The following is an 18,342-nucleotide window of genomic DNA, read 5'->3' as shown; positions in this document are numbered from 1 at the left end:
ACTCACACCCATGTACTCACCCATTCACTCTCACATGTACTCACTTATGTACTCACCCATGTACTCACCCGTGTACATGTGTCTATATGAGGAACATCAGCATGTACTGCATGAGCATTTCATATGGTTTAAATAGATGTAAACTAACCTGCCGGGATGGATTCCATCATAGTAGTCATAGTTTTCTGCAAAATTAAAGGTACAGTTTAAAATCCTACTTCTCTATAAATATCACTGAATGTTTCCTGTTTCAGAATGATGGCAGTGTTAGTCTGTTCTTCTACCACCTCATTCCAATCTGTAAAAAAGCAACAACAACAACTCTTCTGCAGACATTCATGGTCTCCTCAGATAGTGTTGTATGGATAAAGATCATTCCTGTTCTGCACCACTTTCTGAAGCTCTGAACACACTAACTGCTCTCAGTCTCAGACCGAGGGACTGGGACTTATTCTGAAACCAGTCAAGTCTGTGACTCAGGGGAAATCACTAAATTACTGGACTTATTTCTTGGTGGTATTTTGTGTTACTGCCCTTCTGTGATGCCCTGTTCACATGTGTAGAGAGTGAAGTCAGGAGAAGGAGCTGTGTTTAGATCATGTCCTTCACATCTACAACTCTGCAGTTTCATTCAGCAGAAGCTTTTATCCAGAACAGAAACACAACCAGAATCTCATGTTTAGTCATTCTGCTGGCTAAACCACAAAGAGTTCATCTGTAAAACATCTTCCAGTAGAAAGCAAACATCAGAATAAAGCTCATGCAACGCTCTTAGATTATGATTACTATTACACAGTATAACGTACATTCTTAAAGCACACGTAGATCCACAAAAACTCATGTATCCATTAAAACACTTTCTTACAGCATCACAAAGCTCCTCTCTCATCCATGCTGGCATTTTACATGAAGCACAGCATTATCAATAATCATCAGCAGACTAAATCTCTCTTTATTAATGTGCTGTGCCTCAGGCCTGGGCTGGGGGCAGCCTGACTGAGAGTCTGTTCATGCCAATGTGATTTCCAGTCATTTGTCTACATCATGGGCGCTCGCATCAGGCTGAGATTGAGCTCCAGCCAAGCTCTACCACTTAATCAGCAGGTTAATGCCAGCCTCTGAGGGAGGGGAGGTGTTGGCCATATTTACAAAGTGTACATAGGAAATTAGAGTTAGCATGAGCTGCATGATGGGAAGATGACGGCAGAGGCAGTGAGAGATGGTTTTCTGTCCAGAAGCATTCCTGCCCTGCTCTTTCTCCTTCTCTACCCTCATCTGACATTTTCACTCAGTCTTCCCCATCCCTCTGTTCTTCTCCTTCCAGTTCTGGTCTTTATCTATCCGTCCCGTCATTCTCCATCACTCCCTCCACATCCTCTCTAACTCTGCCTGCCTTTCTTTCCCTCTCTGTCCTCTTCTTTATCCTTTCTTTCTCTGTCTGCCACCTCTATTCTGGGGGAACATAGCGTCCCAGAGCCCCTGTGAAATGTAACTGCCGGTGTGTGTGTGTGTGTGTGTGTGTGTGTGTGTGTGTGTGTGTGTGTGTGTGTGTGTGTGTGTGTGTGTGCGTGCTCTGGCAATATGCTCTCACTCAATCAGATTTGCATAAGTAACCTCTCAGCAGGCCTGCTCCACTGGCCAGGTGCGTTGCTCTATTTGCATATAGAACTGTGAGGCTCCCCAGAGTCACTTTAGACTCCAGTGACTGCTGAGTGAGCCCACATGAAATCTGAATTAAAAACCCTCCTCCTGCCCGTCTGACACCCTCCTCCATCCCTGCCCATCTACATACCTACTTTAGCTCCCTCCATCTCCTCCGTGCTCCTTACATATCAGTTTATCTACCTGGAAGGCCAGCTTCCATCTCCACCAAAGCGTACCTCTGGAGCTACCCGACACCTCCTACCCCGTCTCCACCCCTGAACCTCTCTAGATACCTCACTACTTTCACTAGAACATATCTTCCAAACACTGAGCTAGCATGCTACCTCCACTCTTCATCTTGTAAAGCTAGCTACCCAGCTGTTTCCCACTCTGATCGTGAAACCATAAATTAAAGGGTCAAAAATGCATGCATGATCCTGAATACATGTAAACACACTAGCTGATGTAATGGTCCTGAAGAATGTGTTAGACGTACCTTGTTATCAAACTTCCCATTTACCTTTAAGTCTGCTGTCCTACTGGTCCTCCATAGCTAGCATAAACAGCTATATCTGGTTTCCTTTCACTGACATTCACCTGCAATACCGTTAGAAATGTCTTTATTTTTGACAGAAAAACAGTTTTTTTCAATAAAGATAGCATTAAATGAATGATAAATCCAGTGTAGACATAGTTAATGTGGTAAATGAGCTGGAAATGGCTGATTTTTAATGAAATATCTCCATAGGGGTACAGAGGAACATTTCCAGCAACCATCACTCCTGTGTTCTAATGCTACATTGTGTTAGCTAATGCTGTTGAAAGGCTCACTGATTATTAGAAAACCCTTGTGCAGTTATGTTAGCACATGGATAAAAGTGGGAGTTTTTATGGAAAACTTGGAATCATCTGGGTGTTCCCACCCTTTAGAGCGGTAGTGTATATCTCTTGTATCCGTATGTTTTCCTTCAGAACATACTGGATGAGCTGGTTTAGGAGTTGATGAAGTGTGGGAATGTGTGTCTGTTCACATTTAAACATACTGAGTGTCTTTGAGGTCTAATGAATGGGTGGAGTTCTTTAACTTTCTCTTAAAATGCTTTCAAAGTTCTTTCTGTAATTTGAAAAGACTGACAGGAACAAAAAAGAAAGACAACAGTCCCCTCTCATGAAAACATTTGACTTTTTCACCTGTAGTGGGGTGAAGGTAGAGCTGCCTTTAAGGACTTCCTCTCTGTGATATTTCTATGTTTAGATGGACATGGAGCTAAATCAGGCTTTGAGGTGTTCTTGAACCTCACCGTATCTAATCCGGCATGTACTAAACCCAAATAAACTGTTTAAGAGGGTAAAAGAGCTGTTTCTGGTGCATCTGCTGAGGTTAGTGGAGGAGGACACCTCTGGATGTGTGGAGGTATTTTATTCAATAACCAGTGATATTATGAAATGTGAACAGAACATTAGAGAGCAGCAGCAGTCCAGCATGAGTCTCTCCTTCCTTCTCCGATGTAAATGCCAGGAGGGAGATATTGAAATGTATGCCGCTCCTTTCACACACCATGACAGCACCACAGAAATTGGCTGACTGGATCTCAGGGGTGTCCCATTTCTGGGGGATAAAACTTGTAAAACAATTCATTTTAATACATGGAGAACCCTCAGCTTGCTTCCGACCAGGCGAGAATGCATAATTTCCCCGGCTCTGAGCTTGACCTCGACTTAAGGGTGTCCTTAACTAAGGGCTATTTGGTGAAAAACCACTGGCTCTACTCGGTGTCATTTGAGCTTTCTTATATGTTAATGCATCCAGGAATTTATTCTAAGACCCTCAGAAAAAAAGGGGAGCCACGAGGGAATACCAATGGCTGAGCAATATCCTTTTTCCATGAACAGAGGAAATTGTTCAGTGACCCTTTGAGGTCTAGTCCATTTGAATATGTGTGTTGTCCCTGTCTCCAGCCTAATCAGAACAGATTGAGTCATGGCCAAAACACAACAAGGGTGGTGCAATAAAATGAAATGCATTTGTTCTGGTCCTCCTGATAGAAACACGCATTCAGCCAGCTTTGTGTGTTGCTAGTTTGCATTTTAGAATTTTAAAAGAAGAAAAAAGGGCTTTTTTTTGAGGACGACTAAAAGAAAAGAGAGTGATTCCACATTAGGCCTTTGGTTTGGCAATGCTTCCAATATGAGGTGAAGCTGCGTCCTCTTGTGTTCCAGGAACTTCATCTACATCTACTGTTCATCTTTAACCTCTCCTCCTCCTGTTCTTCCTCTGTTTGTCTACATGTCCTCCTATGCAGAGGTTCTGAGTGGAGGTGAGCTGTTTGCTGTTTACAGGTCGGCCTGCAGCACACACATGAAAGGACACTTGTAATATCCAGAGAGGGCAGAGTCAGGGCCAGGCAAAAATATAATAACATAAAAAAAGGTGAAGGCGTGCAGAAGCGCAAGGTCTTCATCTCTCATGTATAGAAATTGGAAACGTCTGACCAGCCGGGGATTTCTTATCTCAGAGGGCAGATAGCATCACGAAACAGGCCTGTAATGGCCACATGCTCCACTTGATAATCCCTCCTTCCCCTCCCTGCCGCTGTCCGTCCGGAGATACGAGGCCCCCGGTCGCAGGGCTTAGAGGCTTGGAGAGCAGGGGAGCATTACTGATTCAAAAGAAATGCATTTGGGCTCTTTCAGTGCTCCGGCGGACTGGGTTAACACAATAGCTTCCCCTCCCCGGCCCTTGCCTTGTTTTTGATTGATACTTTTCAATTACAGTCCACTCCCGTCCACGCCGGCCGCCCCGCAGCCCTCGCCCCCTCCCCGACATCCACAATGCTATTTTTCCCACCGTGTGATAACTTCAAACATTTAGGGGTACAAGAGCACCGGTAACCCTGTTTAGCCGACGCAGTAAATTGGTTCCATGTTCAACATAATAGCACTGACAGGCTTTTGCTAGGGAAATCAGTCCGGCAAAGGGACATGCCAACGATAAGACATCCAGCTTTGAAATTCTATTTCTCCATATCAGAATTAAATCTGGACTTTATATTTCTTTTTGCCGGGCGCAGGCTCTCTCCGGTCGCTTCCCGGCCTGTACTATTTGATCATGGGGTGACAACTAATACTTACCCCTGAGATCCTTTGCTCTCTCCATTTTCTGGGACTTTGGACCCTATTTTTTCTTTTCCTTGTTATTTTTCCTCTTCTTTTTTTTTCCATATTGGTTGTCAAAATCTCCGATGATTTGTCCTTTCCCAGGATGTAATGCATCACAACATACTCTGTGCTTCTGCAGCGTTTTCAGATACCACCATACACCTGAGGGTTTCCAGCTCACAGCATTCACACAGCTAAATGAAAACTGGCTAAATGTGTATCATGGGAATCAGCATCTTTACAATGAAATCCCCTGTACATAAAATAAATAGAGTGGGGTAGGTACGGCATAATGCAGGACTTCAGCTCAGCTTTTTATAACCTTTTCTCCACTGTATCAGCAACATGCATATAAGCCCCATGAATCTGTGGGTAAACAGATCCGTTAGCAGCAGCAGTGCTGGAATCATTAGCAGAAGGAATGCTTTCCAGCGGTATCTGGGCCGATCTGATATCCATGTGGCTCCCAATGACAGTGCCAGGCCCTGCAGATAATTAATCTATTTAGCTGAGGGGGTGGAAAGCCACCCGTCGCTAGGTCAGATAAGTTTGTGGATTTACACATTTTAAAGTCATCCAGTCCCTCAATGGCACCAAACTGTGCAATATTCTAATGCCATTAATTACTATTTCCGATTGGATGGTCTCGGCTGTGTCTGGACCAGCTGTTTCATCAAGCGTGTGTGTGTGTGTGTGTGTGTGTGTGTGTGTGTGTGTGTGTGTGTGTGTGTGTGTGTGTGTGTGTGTGTGTGTGTGTGTGTGTGTGTGTGGGTGAAACGCCCACTCCCACTGCAACCCACAAGCATCCTTTCGTCATGGGGTGACATTCTAAAGAACCCGCTGCAGTTCAGCCCAGCATGTGTGCGTGCGTGCGTGCATGTGTGCGTGCGTGTGTGTGTGCGTGCGTGTGTGTGTGACATTTATCAAACACTTCTGATAGAAGAAAACAGAAAACTAAGAGTAGTTTGTTTTTTGGGAGAGAAGTTGTGTACAGGGTGCTCTGAATGTTGTTTCATAAATAAAGTGTAAATGATGTGATGGTAACCCAACAGGTTCAACATCTAAGCTCTATCATTGATAAGGGAGAGATAAACGGAGGTTCTGATGTTGTTTTCACATCCTGCTTTAATTTGTGTTCACAAAAATCTAGAGTTGGACGAGTTGGATGTTTCATGAGGAATATAGAGACAGAGATCAGCGTTAAATTAGACCTTCTAGACGACCTTGGAGAAGCTCTGCTGTGGTATTCTGGACCTCCAGAAAAACGATATATGCAATCATTTTCATCTCAGTAACAACCATTTAAAAGTCATTTAAGAGGTCTGAAATGCGGACAGTACTGTGGTAAACCGTGAAACTGGAACTTATTGTTGACGATGTTGTAGCTATGCTCAAAGTTTGGATTAATCTGTCTGAACAAACAGCTGCATAGTGGATCAGTGGATAGTTCTGTCGCATCACAGCTAGAAGATCCCCAGTTCATGTCCCAGCCTTCCTGGGATCTTTCTGCATGGAGTCTCCATGTTCTCCTGTACATGTGTGGGTTTTCTCCAGGATCAGGAGGATGTATAGATGATGGATGCTTTCTGATAAAATCTAGCTCTACAAGCACGACTCAGACCAGACTCTGTACCACTGATTTAAGAAATGGCTGTAATAACAGAATATAAACAGATCTTGATAAGTGTAAGTGAAATTATATTTTAAATGAGTGTAATAAATGTCTCATATTCAGTGTTTGTCTGTTTTCAGTGTGGATAGAATAGATCAGTGTCTCCTATAGATGTCACAGGAACTTCAGCATCACCAAGCTGAGATTTACACATTCCAAGCATGCACTGGGGGGTGGAGGAGAGAGTGACAGAGGAAGAGAGTGAGAGGGGGAGGAAGGAGAGTGAGAGGGAGAGAGGGGAGTGAGGTGCTCCTGGGTTCCTGCTCTGACATTGTGAGTGTCAGACTCCGATCACTTTAATCAGAGCGAGGATATGCATGATAAAACGGATAAGGGACTTTAATCAAAAAAATTCGCTGGTCTGGAAACGTGACACACTCTGACAAGCACGCCTCATCCCCCACCTCCACCCCACCACCGACACCCATCTCCCCAACCCCCAGTGTCACCCCACCACCCGGCCTGGCTCTCCATGAATATGCAAGGACCAACCAGGAGATAGGAAGGGTTAGAACGGACCGACCAGGAGATAGAAAGGGTTAGAACGGACCAACCAGGAGATAGGAAGGGTTAGAACGGACCAACCAGGAGATAGAAAGGGTTAGAACGGCCATCTCTCAATTGTCCTTCGACCTTCAAAAAAAAATCCTGGATCCAGACGGTGATCCGGATCACCTCCAAAATCTAATCAATTGTTACTTTTGCTCTTCCGGACATTCTGTAAAAATTGGGTGAAAATCCGTCCATGACTTTTTGAGTTATGCTGTTAACAGACAAACAAACAAACAGACAGACAAACAAACTCCGGTGATTACATAACCTCCTGGCGGAGGTAATAAAGTTGGATTTGATTCTGCTGATATAAATATAAACACTAACAGCAGACAGAAGTTCTCAGTCGGGACTGCTCTGAAGATGTTCTTCCACATTCCTTCAAAACCCTCATCATGTGCTCATTTCATTCATGTTCCAGTCAGAGGTTCCTGCTAGTAGACGATGCTCCGGTTTGCTCTGCTGCTGCTTCATGATAAATTACCAATGTTGGAACTGACTTGAAATATAAATACGCTCATTTGGATGAGTTTGTATATTTAAATGGAAGAGATGGAGGCTGAGTATAAACACCTCCTGTAGGATGTACTAATATCAGCAGCAGAATTGTGCTAACAGCCACAGATTAGATCTGAGTAACTAGCTGCTAAACGGCTGCCTGTCCTTTGAATCAAACACAGAATTTGAGACTTTCAGAGTGATTTCTAAACTCACCACTCCGTATAACAGAAGCAGTTATCTGGAATCAGTCCTGCAGTCAGTTTTTGGGTCATTCCTTTTTATTCCCACCCCAGTTAAAGTTCCTAACTCTCTTTTATGACATAGGGGTTCTTCTTGACCAGGGAAAAGATTCTTCTGTTGTCTACCACTCTGGTTTTCTTGGTCTTCTGGGTCTTTTGGTGTTGCTGAGCTCACCAGGTCATTATTTCTTTATAAGAATGAACCAAACAGTGGATCTGTCCTCACCTAATGTTCCTGTTTCTCTCTGATGGGTTCGTTTGTATATTCCAGTCTAATGACAGCTTCCTTCTCTGATCGGGATGTTTTTTGGACTTCATGTGGAGAGTTTACCTCACCAGATTGTAAATACCACACCTGAAATGAGCTCTAGACCTTGTAAATGAAATAATGAGGGAAAAACTCACAGCTGGCCCTGGATCAGCTGAGCAGCCAACTGTCCAGTTACTTTTGGTCCCTTATAAAGGTGGAGGGCATATATAAAATGTGTTGTTCCTCCACCGTCCCCCTGATTAGGGTGTAAATACCCTGAAATCAAAGAAAGTCTGAACTTAAAGAACATCTGGATGGTTTGATTTAAATCCATGGTGTTCAGAACCCAGATGATGAAAACTGTGTCAGTGTCCAGATATTAATGGAGCTGACTAATTTGTTTTCTAAATGATTCAGATTAATTTCCTCATCTTATATGTTGATTTGTTGATCAGCCAGTGAAGTAACTCTGAACGCTCAGTCCTTTAAATCTTTTCTCCAGTCAGAATGCCCAATGTGTTCTCATTCTGGCTGCTCAAACACAAAGATCCACATCTTTGATAATTTTCATGATATATCTGTGTTTTGGACTGTTGAATTAAGCACACTTTACTTTTTCTGCTGTGCTAAAACCAAATGTTAAATAATCAGAACGTTTGGTGTTAGCTGTTGCAGTGTTTGTTCCATCATAAGTCAAACCTCCTGTACAGGGTTATTCGAAAAGAATGAACCAATTTCATCACGCAATATTTTAATATGGAAAAGCAACAGAAAACTCCAGCCAAGACACCAGTATTCTACTTACAATCAACTTTTATTTCCTGTCTTACTAGTGTTTAATGTTGCCTTCACCTTCAGCATCAGTGGATCAGAGAATTCCTCCCAGACGTCTATCACAGATCACCATCCACTGAGTTTACCGCTGCTGTCATTCCATGGCCTTAAACATCAAATAAAAGTTGACTGTGGGTAGAATACTGGTCACTTGGCGGGATATTTCTGTTGCTTTTCCTGATTAAAATATTGGGTAATGAAATCCGTTCGTTGTTTAAATAACCCTGTACGTTTGTACAGCAGAACTATGCATGGAGCTCAGATCTTTAAACAGTCAGTGCCAGGACTGTGAGTAAGCTCTGAATGACATGCAGGACATGTGTCACTTGGCATATTATTCAGTATATACTCTGGTGTGTATATTAGCATGCTCTGCTCTGACACCAGATGGCCTCTGAACCTTTTGGCCCGTCCAGCCTGAGCGGAGAACAGCCGAGGACAGATGCCAAGCGTTTACAGCTCGCTCTTCCACACATCAAAGCTAATGAAGTGTGTTGGAGTGCCATGGAAGGACTGGTAGGAGAGAGAGAGCGTGTGGGGTGACGGTCGGGAGGGACGACATCACAGTGTAATTGCTTCCTGAGCTATGCTAATTAATTAGCACATACATACATTTGTGAGCAGGTCATACATGCCGAGCCAGATGGTCTAAAAGAAAACATGTATGAGTGTGAAGTGCTATCAGGGAGCGAATAAGTACTACATAGCAGGCGTAGCTGCTGACATTAGCATAATATATTGGTTGGAACACTGCACACAATAAAGACAATTAACTGTGTGATAGCGGGGACGCTTCCCGAGAGCCGCCACTACAGAGGGAATGGAAACCCTGGCACACTCTCCACCTCCAGCACCGAGGCTCTGGTGTTCTCCATTAGACACTCTCAGTGGCCACTGGCCTCTCCTGTGTGTGTGTGTGTGTGTGTGTGTGTGTGTGTGTGCGTGTGCGCGCGCGTTGTGTGCAGTAAGAGTGTGTGAGTGTATCGTAAATGTGTGTGCTTTCCACTTTCAAAGGGGTGATGTTTTCTAGTCCTCGTCCAGTCCAAGGTGTAGATGGATGGATCCATCTTGTATCTTCAGGCTGAGTCCATCGTTCCAGGATCAGTCAGTAGAAACTCCCAGCATGCTCCTCTCTGAACCTGGAGAAGGTTCTCTGGTCTCCCATACAGGCTGAGGAGCTGTGAGCCTTTGAATCATTGTTGATCCAACCTGTTCCCAAAAAGCAGTTAGCTCCAACTATGAGGTTCACCGAGAGATAAATCCGTCCTTTACAATAGGATGCTTCTTTGGACAGTTTAATGGACAACTCTGGTAAAGACAGAGGAGAGCTGGAAGGCAACACTCTTCATTTACTTGCTGATATATTTATGTATATATTTCAATACCAAATTTATTCAGACATCATGAGATTACTACAAGCTACCTTTGGGTTTACAATGAAAGACATGCTCCAAGTGGAGGCCGTTGGCTTGCAGACATTTATGTGGACGGTGAACTACTGGGTAACGTTGATCAAAGCGTCCAATGGGAATGCTGCATGTGTATTTTCAATTTCTTATCTAAGGGCCACAAGTGTAGCTGGTTTCCTGTGATATACAACATCCTGTATAGGGCCCCCATTGGTAATATTCAATATTTATTTCTTTACCTGATGTGTGTATGCATTATTTTGGCTGACTCTGTATTTAGCCTCTCCAGTGGCCATTAGTTCTGACTGGAGACTGAAAGACAGAGACTGAGGATTCAGGCAGCCAGAATGAGTTTCCTCCATAGCAGAGACAGGATGAAGAGCCCAGAAGAATAGAGTTACCTCAGAAAATAGTCACTGCTAGCCAGTGACTATTTTCCGACTCCTATCTCCTGGTCTGATCAGGATGTCCTCTGTAGATGTTTTGGGCTCATCCAGCTGAGAGGAGACTGAGAGACCAGAACTCACTGATCTGATCTGGACAAAACCTCGGGATCCCCAGAAAAAATGAAGAATGTTGCTGTGGAGAGGGACATCTGGAAGGAACTGCTTTGCCTGCTGCCACAGCAGACCAACTCTGGACTGATTGATTGATTGATTGATTGATTGAGTGATTGAGTGATTGATTGATTGACTGATTGATTGATCAAAGCAGAACTGACATAATAAACTAACTGAACCATACAGTAATCTTCCTGCTGATATTCTGATTCTTTTCTTCATTTAACTGAACTCTTGGGGAAACAGTAAAACCTGTCTCTGTGATACGTTCAGGTTCCTCCTGTGACACAGAATGATTCATTTCCAGCTTTTTTTTTATTTTTATAAATGAGTAGAAATGTTGAAATTCCCATGTTTGGAGACACTACCTGTTGCTTCATGTGTTTTCTTGTTCTAGATCAGACTCTAGTTCAGACCGCTCTACCTGGGACACAATAACAATAACAATAACAACAGCAATAATAATAATAATAATAATAATAATAATAATAATAATAATATCTCCATCAGCCATTACTCTGTAGAAATGCAGTGGGAGCTTATTTGATCAGTAATATATGAATGATGTGTTTCCATGTAAATCTTGTGCAACAGGCTGCTAGATAACAGCAGGGAATCTGGACTACAGGAAAAGATGGATCTCTGCCAGTCTAAACATTTTTTATGAATAAAATGACACAGATGAATTGTCTAAAGTTAAAGGCCATTGTTCCAGATGTAATTTTAAATGAGTAAAAAGGTATTTATTTTAGATATGTATATACCGTAAGCTGAATCAGACACATCAGGTCAATAAAACTTTCATAATCAGTCAGGAAACACAAATAAAGAGCAGCTGAAGGTCCTGAGGCTGCAGATGTAATTCTAGAGGTGTGTATTCCTGTTTCTGACCCCTAAATGATGAAATACACACATTCAGAGGTAGAAAGAAAATAGCCCAGCGCTGTTCTCTCCTCTCTCTGTCCTTTGTGCTTCTTATCCCAGTTACTGGTTCCCCTTCCATAACAAATCCCTCTAATTCTGTGGATGATCATTTGGAGGGCAAGGAGCTTGTTAGACTAATGATTAAGTTTAACCAGCCCTTTAAGAATATATGGACGCGCTTCAGCTGAGCAGAACAGTGTAATGGTTTGGAAATGAGACAGAAGACGGGGAGAGGGAGGAGGTAGAGAGAGGTGGAGAGCCAGAGGAGGCCAACCAGGAGGAGTTTAGGTGAAGAGGAGGATGTGTAGCTCTTAAATACACTGGTTTTATTCTCCTCCTCCTCCAGACCATCTACTCAACTTCCTGCTATGATTAATGACAGCATCTACTGCGGGTGTATGAGGGTAGTCCTCTAGCATGGTGGGATGTCCTCTCCAAGTCCATACATGAACTGCTGCTATAGAGATAGAGATATCCACTGCTCTATGGCCAGGACAGATCTGCACAGCTGGTCCTGGATAGGAGATTTTTGATAAATATTCCTTACAGCTGCACCTCATTTTATGTATTTGTGGTTATGGTGTGGAATCGGCACAGGACGGCATCTACAGAACCACTGATGTGTTGGAACTATGGCTGGGACTTTAACACGTGAGTTTAGATTAATTAATTACAGAAGAAATAACACATTAAAATAATAAAACATTTAATCTCACATTTCTAACTAATTTCTGTCCCACCAGTAACACTGATGAACACTCCAGCCCAGTAGGTGGTGCTAATGAACCTAAAGTCTGTTTTCCAGCCGTGAAGAAGATCCACAGGACGCATTGAGTGACGTCAGGAAGTTTGGTGAACAGTGAAGGAAGACGAGACGCATTGAGCTCGTTGGGAGGAAAGTTTTCTTTAAAAATCTTCCTGATGGCAGCTTGGATAAAAGCCTGCTTTCTGGGAGGAAATATTAAAAAGATTGCCTTAAATCTTAAAACAAAACATAAGGTCAGTTTAATGGGAAAGAAAAGGACAGATTGTTCGACAGAGACAGGTGGAGTCTGATCATCATTATCATGGATTAGTACACCTGATGTTTCTCCTTCTCAGCTGCTGTCTCCTCCACACGGTCCTCCTCATGGTCCTCGTGGTCCTCCTCACGTCCTCCTCATGTGGTCTTCATGGTCCTCCTCATGGTCCTCCTCACGTCCTCCACATGGTCCTCCTCATCGTCCTCATGGTCCTCCTCATGGTCCTCCTAATGGTCCTCCTCACGTCCTCCTCATGTGGTCTTCATGGTCCTCCTCATGGTCCTCCTCACGTCCTCCACATGGTCCTCCTCATCGTCCTCATGGTCCTCCTCATGGTCCTCCTCATGGTCCTCCTCATGGTCCTCCTCACGTCCTCCTCACGGTCCTCCTCATGGTCCTCATGGTCCTCTTCATGGTCCTCCTCATGATCTTCCTCACATCCTCCTCATGGTCCTCCTCACATCCTCCTCATGGTCCTCCTCATGTGGTCCTCATGATCCTCCTCATGGTCTTCCTCATGGTCCTCCTCATGGTCCTCCTCACGTCCTCCTCACGTGCTCCTCACGGTCCTCATGATCCTCCTCATGGTCCTCTTCATGGTCCTCCTCACGTCCTCCTCACGTGCTCCTCATGGTCCTCATGATCCTGCTCACGTCCTCCTCATGGTCCTCCTCACGTCCTCCTCATGGTCCTTCTCACATCCTCCTCATGGTCCTCCTCATGGTCCTCATGGTCCTCCTCATGATCCTCCTCATGGTCCTCCTCATGGTTCTATTCACGTCGTCCTCATAGTCCTCATGGTCCTCCACATGGTCCTCCTCACGTCCTCCTCATGGTCCTCCTCACGTCCTCCTCATAGTCCTCCTCACGTCCTCCTCACGGTCCTCATGGTTCTCCTCATAGTCCTCCTCATGATCTTCCTCACATCCTCCTCATGCTCCTCCTCACGTCCTCGTCATGGTTCTCCTCACGTGGTCCTCATGGTCCTCCTCATGATCCTCCTCATGGTCCTCCTCATGATCCTCCTCATGGTCCTCCTCATGGTCCTCCTAATGGTCCTCCTCATGATCCTCCTCATGGTCCTCCTCATGGTCCGCCTAATGGTCCTCCTCACGTCCTCCTCACGTGCTCCTCATGGTCCTCCTCATGATCCTCCTCATGGTCCTCCTCATGGTTCTATTCACGTCGTCCTCATAGTCCTCATGGTCCTCCACATGGTCCTCCTCACGCCCTCCTCATGGTCCTCCTCACGTCCTCCTCATAGTCCTCCTCACGTCCTCCTCATAGTCCTCCTCACGTCCTCCTCACAGTCCTCATGGTTCTCCTCATAGTCCTCCTCATGATCTTCCTCACATCCTCCTCATGCTCCTCCTCACGTCCTCGTCATGGTTCTCCTCACGTGGTCCTCATGGTCCTCCTCATGATCCTCCTCATAGTCCTCCTAATGGTCCTCCTCATGATCCTCCTCATGGTCCTCCTCATGGTCCTCCTAATGGTCCTCCTCACGTCCTCCTCACGTGCTCCTCATGGTCCTCCTCATGATCCTCCTCATGGTCCTCCTCATGGTCCTCCTCATGGTCCTCCTCACGTCCTCCTCACGTGCTCCTCATGGTCCTCCTCATGATCCTCCTCATGATCCTCCTCATGGTCCTCCTTATGGTCCTCCTCATGGTCCTCCTCACGTCCTCCTCACATCCTCCTGTCTCTGTCCTCCTCTGGTTGTGGACAAACCAACCGGCTGGAGTCATTTTTAGTTTGTGTCCTCCCAGCTCCGTCCTACCAGCTGATCTCTGAGCTCCTGTTAGACTGAGCATCTGTGTTGTTTGGTTTTTGCTTTTTTAAGATGCTAAGATAATGAAATTGGTGTTTGGCAAAGGTCTTTGCAATATCATTTCACTTCAGCGTTGTTATCTCTGGAGATTTATGAAAAGCAGATATGGGATGTTCTGTTTCCCTTTCCATGAGAAACACCATTAGAATTAATGAGGAAAGGTCAGGGAGGCTTTCTGAAGCCCTCTTAATTCTGCTGAGGAGAACACAGTGAATATATACGGTAGATATTATCAGTTATTAAGCCACTGGTTACACAGACTCCATTTATTTGTTTTTACACAAGTCTAATCAGGTCATTTCTTTTTAAATGGGCTCTTTGATCAAATTACAGATAAGAGAGGATGAAAAATTATCAATTAATGGGCTGGAATGTGACTTTATGTAACACCAATACTGATTGTTGTGTCTGGTATGTAATATATATTATGGATTATAGAATTAGTTTATTTGTACAATGAAATGAATGTGTATTGTATTAAATGGATATGAAGGAGAAGGAGCTAATTTTCTTTTCTCACTTGATAATTTCCTAAAAACTGTCATTATATGAAGAATAAAAGTGGTACAGAAAATTTTAGACTGTTCAAGAGTTTTCGAGGCTTATTGTGGTCTGAGAAAATAAAACTGTAGATGAGGAGACAGAAGTTTATGACTTGTTGAAATCAAAAGATCAGCAGATTTTATTAAAAAAGGTACAAGGAAGTGAGCATCGTGGAGCATTCAGCTGCTGAGGAGTGAGAAAGAAAGTAACGATTATGTGTTTTCTACATTTACAAGGTGTAATATGCAATATATCTTTAATATTATGCTTTAATCAGTAAATTTACTCACTCATAAGTGATATAATTCTGAACTTCAAACAGTTTCTGGATGTTTCAACTGCAGCAAGTAGAGAGAACTACAGTAGAAGTAGAGAGAAATAGAAGTAGGAGAACTAGAAGTAGAAGAACTAGAAGTAGAAGAACTAGAAGTAGAACTACAAGTAGAGAGAACTCGAAGTAGGAGAACTAGAAGAAGGAGAACTAGAAGTAGAGAGAACTAGAAGTAGAAAGAACTAGAAGTAAAGAGAACTAGAAATAGGAGAACTAGAAGAAAGAGAACTAGAAGTAGAAAGAACTAGAAGTAGAAGAACTACAAGTAGAGAGAACTAGAAGTAGAAAGAAGTAGGAGAAGTAGAAAGAATATTTCGGATAATCTGACACACTTCTAGTGGCATAAGTCATAAAAAATAAGAATTAAACAGGAAAGAAAGAAAAAACTAGTGGTGGGATGCGATTAAAAAAATGAGTGTAATTAATTAATTAGAGGCTTTGTAATTAATTAATCAATCACTGATCAATAGTTGACAGAGTAAGCAAAGTTTTTCAGTTCAGATAAATGTTGGTTGAGACTGAATTGATGAATATTCATAAATGTGAATTAAAACAACTAAAATGTGTGTATCGTTTCTATTTATCTGCATTTTTTAAATCTGTCTGCTACATTCACAGATTACTGCAGACTCACTCTACAGTCTTTTATTGTCTTCTGTTGTTCTGTAGATGCTCTTGCAGTTCACATGAAGGTCTCAGGATTCCTGTCAGGGTTCAGGTTCCTTTAGTTGAATCAGACATGGATTCTGAACCGAACTTTTAGTTGCAAATGGCTGATTTATGTTCTTTTTTTGATGAAATATGACAGTTCTAAGCTGCAGTGTGGTTATTTTCCTGATAGCAATGTTTGGAACATGTGACATATTCCAGAACCAGTTTGTTTTACAGCTTATAGCTTTAAATTACATGTAATTAAGTAAAGTGGAATTATTAGCTTTACCTTATTGGAGAATTATTGGTGAAGATCTTCCAGAAGTCACCAAAAAACAACATTAATATCTTGCCGATACTGTCAGTAGATCATGTTCAGCTGTCACGCGTTGTCAGTGGTTTTAAATGATGAAACGATGCTGACTTTGAGTTGGTCTGTGGCTGAAGGCTTCCACTGAACCACATCTAACATCCTCTGATGGATTCCAATCGATCACCTCGGTCATCCTGTGGATCCTAGAATCACTGCTGTCTTCTGAAATATGACCATCCTGTTACTGAGGAGAACAGCTGGATATGCTGCAGGAGATCCAGTGGAACACAGTTCAGACAGAAAGGAAGGGTCTGATTTCTGAGCAGTTATTATTAATTATTATTATTATTATTGTTACTGTTTCCTCTAATCCTGAATATTTTGAAGAAAAGAACTAAAGTCAGCCTGTTTAATGAAAGTACTGCTGAATCAGAGTACCTGTTAGCTGTGTGATGGTATGCAGGTGAGTGTGTGTGTGTGTGCGTGTGTGTGTATACTTTCATGTGTGCAGTAGTGCATGAGCAGGTGTGAGTTTGTATGAGTCCATATCTGTGTGTTTGATTCTATCTTCATCTGTGCATTTCAGTACAAGTCTATCTTTATCTTTGTGTGTGTGTGTGTGTGTGTGTGTGTGTGTGTGTGTGTGTGTGTGTGTGTGTGTGTGTGTGTGTGAGAGAGAGAGAGAGAGAGATAGTGAGACAAGTTGTGGGCTTCTCCTCCACCCTGCTGACCTCACTGTGGCCTCCTGCTGCCATCACCACCACACCGAGGAGCTTTTAGAGGAAATCTAATCTGCTCTGCTTTGGATCTGTTGACTCCAGAGCCCTGAAAGATGCACATCTGATATCCCTCACACACACACACACACACACACACACACACACACACACACACACACACACACACACACACACACACACACACACACACACACACACACACACACACACACACACACTCATTGCTATTGTCTGAGTAAACTAGATGTTGGTGAAGTGTTGAGGCTTCCAGATGTGGATGTTGGTCGACTGTTCAGATTTTGATTGGACCTGATGGGACTGTTTCCAGACCAGAGGATGATTCAGAAGAAAATATTTGTCCTCTAAACTTTACCTTCACCCAGTTTACCCGTTAGTTTCCACAACTAAAGCTGTCAAAGCTGAAAAATGTATTTCTGTCAGTTAGCTCTGGTTTCATGTTCAAGAGTCTGGGGTCACTTAGAAATGAAGATAACATTAAATGAGTGATAAATCCACTGCAGACATTGTTATTGTGTTAAAAAAAATGTTTTTGAGACTCAAACATTAGCCTGACTGAAACCCACCTTTAGCTCTAACAGTAACTCAGACTTTATGTCTCCGCTGCTACAGATTTCTGCCTTCTAACATCCGTTGTCACAGCAACACATCAACAGCCCTACTCGACCACTTCACCAAAGTTTTTGTTGTGTCTTTAATTAACATATGTGATGTGTAAAGTGAGGTAGAACAGGAATAATGCCAGAACCCTGAATTTTGTGGAGTGATAATTCTGCACAAACACGCAGCAGAACGTGCTTCATCCCTGCATGTATAAACATGACTCCTACACGTCGCCTGTCACATGTGTCCTCCTTAACAATACCAAACCTGTTTAATTGATACGCTTTCCTGTCTGGCTGCCTTCTAAAGGGCAGGATGGAAGCAAACAGTTGGCGACAAACAGAGACTCTTTGAAGCAGGTTATGTTCTGAAGTGTCAAACCTGTTGAAGAAAACAAAACTCCTCTCCTGCCGCCCCCGGCTTCTTCCACGGACGGTAATCTGAGTCTCTGTGATTCTTTTTCTTCCAATTATGAAAGCAGAGCAGTGAGTATTCTATCACCCGCTCACAGACAAGCAGCAGCAACAGTGCAGCGATGGCCGGGGA

This window comes from Acanthochromis polyacanthus, chromosome 1, assembly GCF_021347895.1.
Source record: "Acanthochromis polyacanthus isolate Apoly-LR-REF ecotype Palm Island chromosome 1, KAUST_Apoly_ChrSc, whole genome shotgun sequence".
Taxonomy (NCBI): Eukaryota; Metazoa; Chordata; class Actinopteri; family Pomacentridae; genus Acanthochromis; species Acanthochromis polyacanthus.
This window is presented reverse-complemented; position numbering follows the sequence as displayed.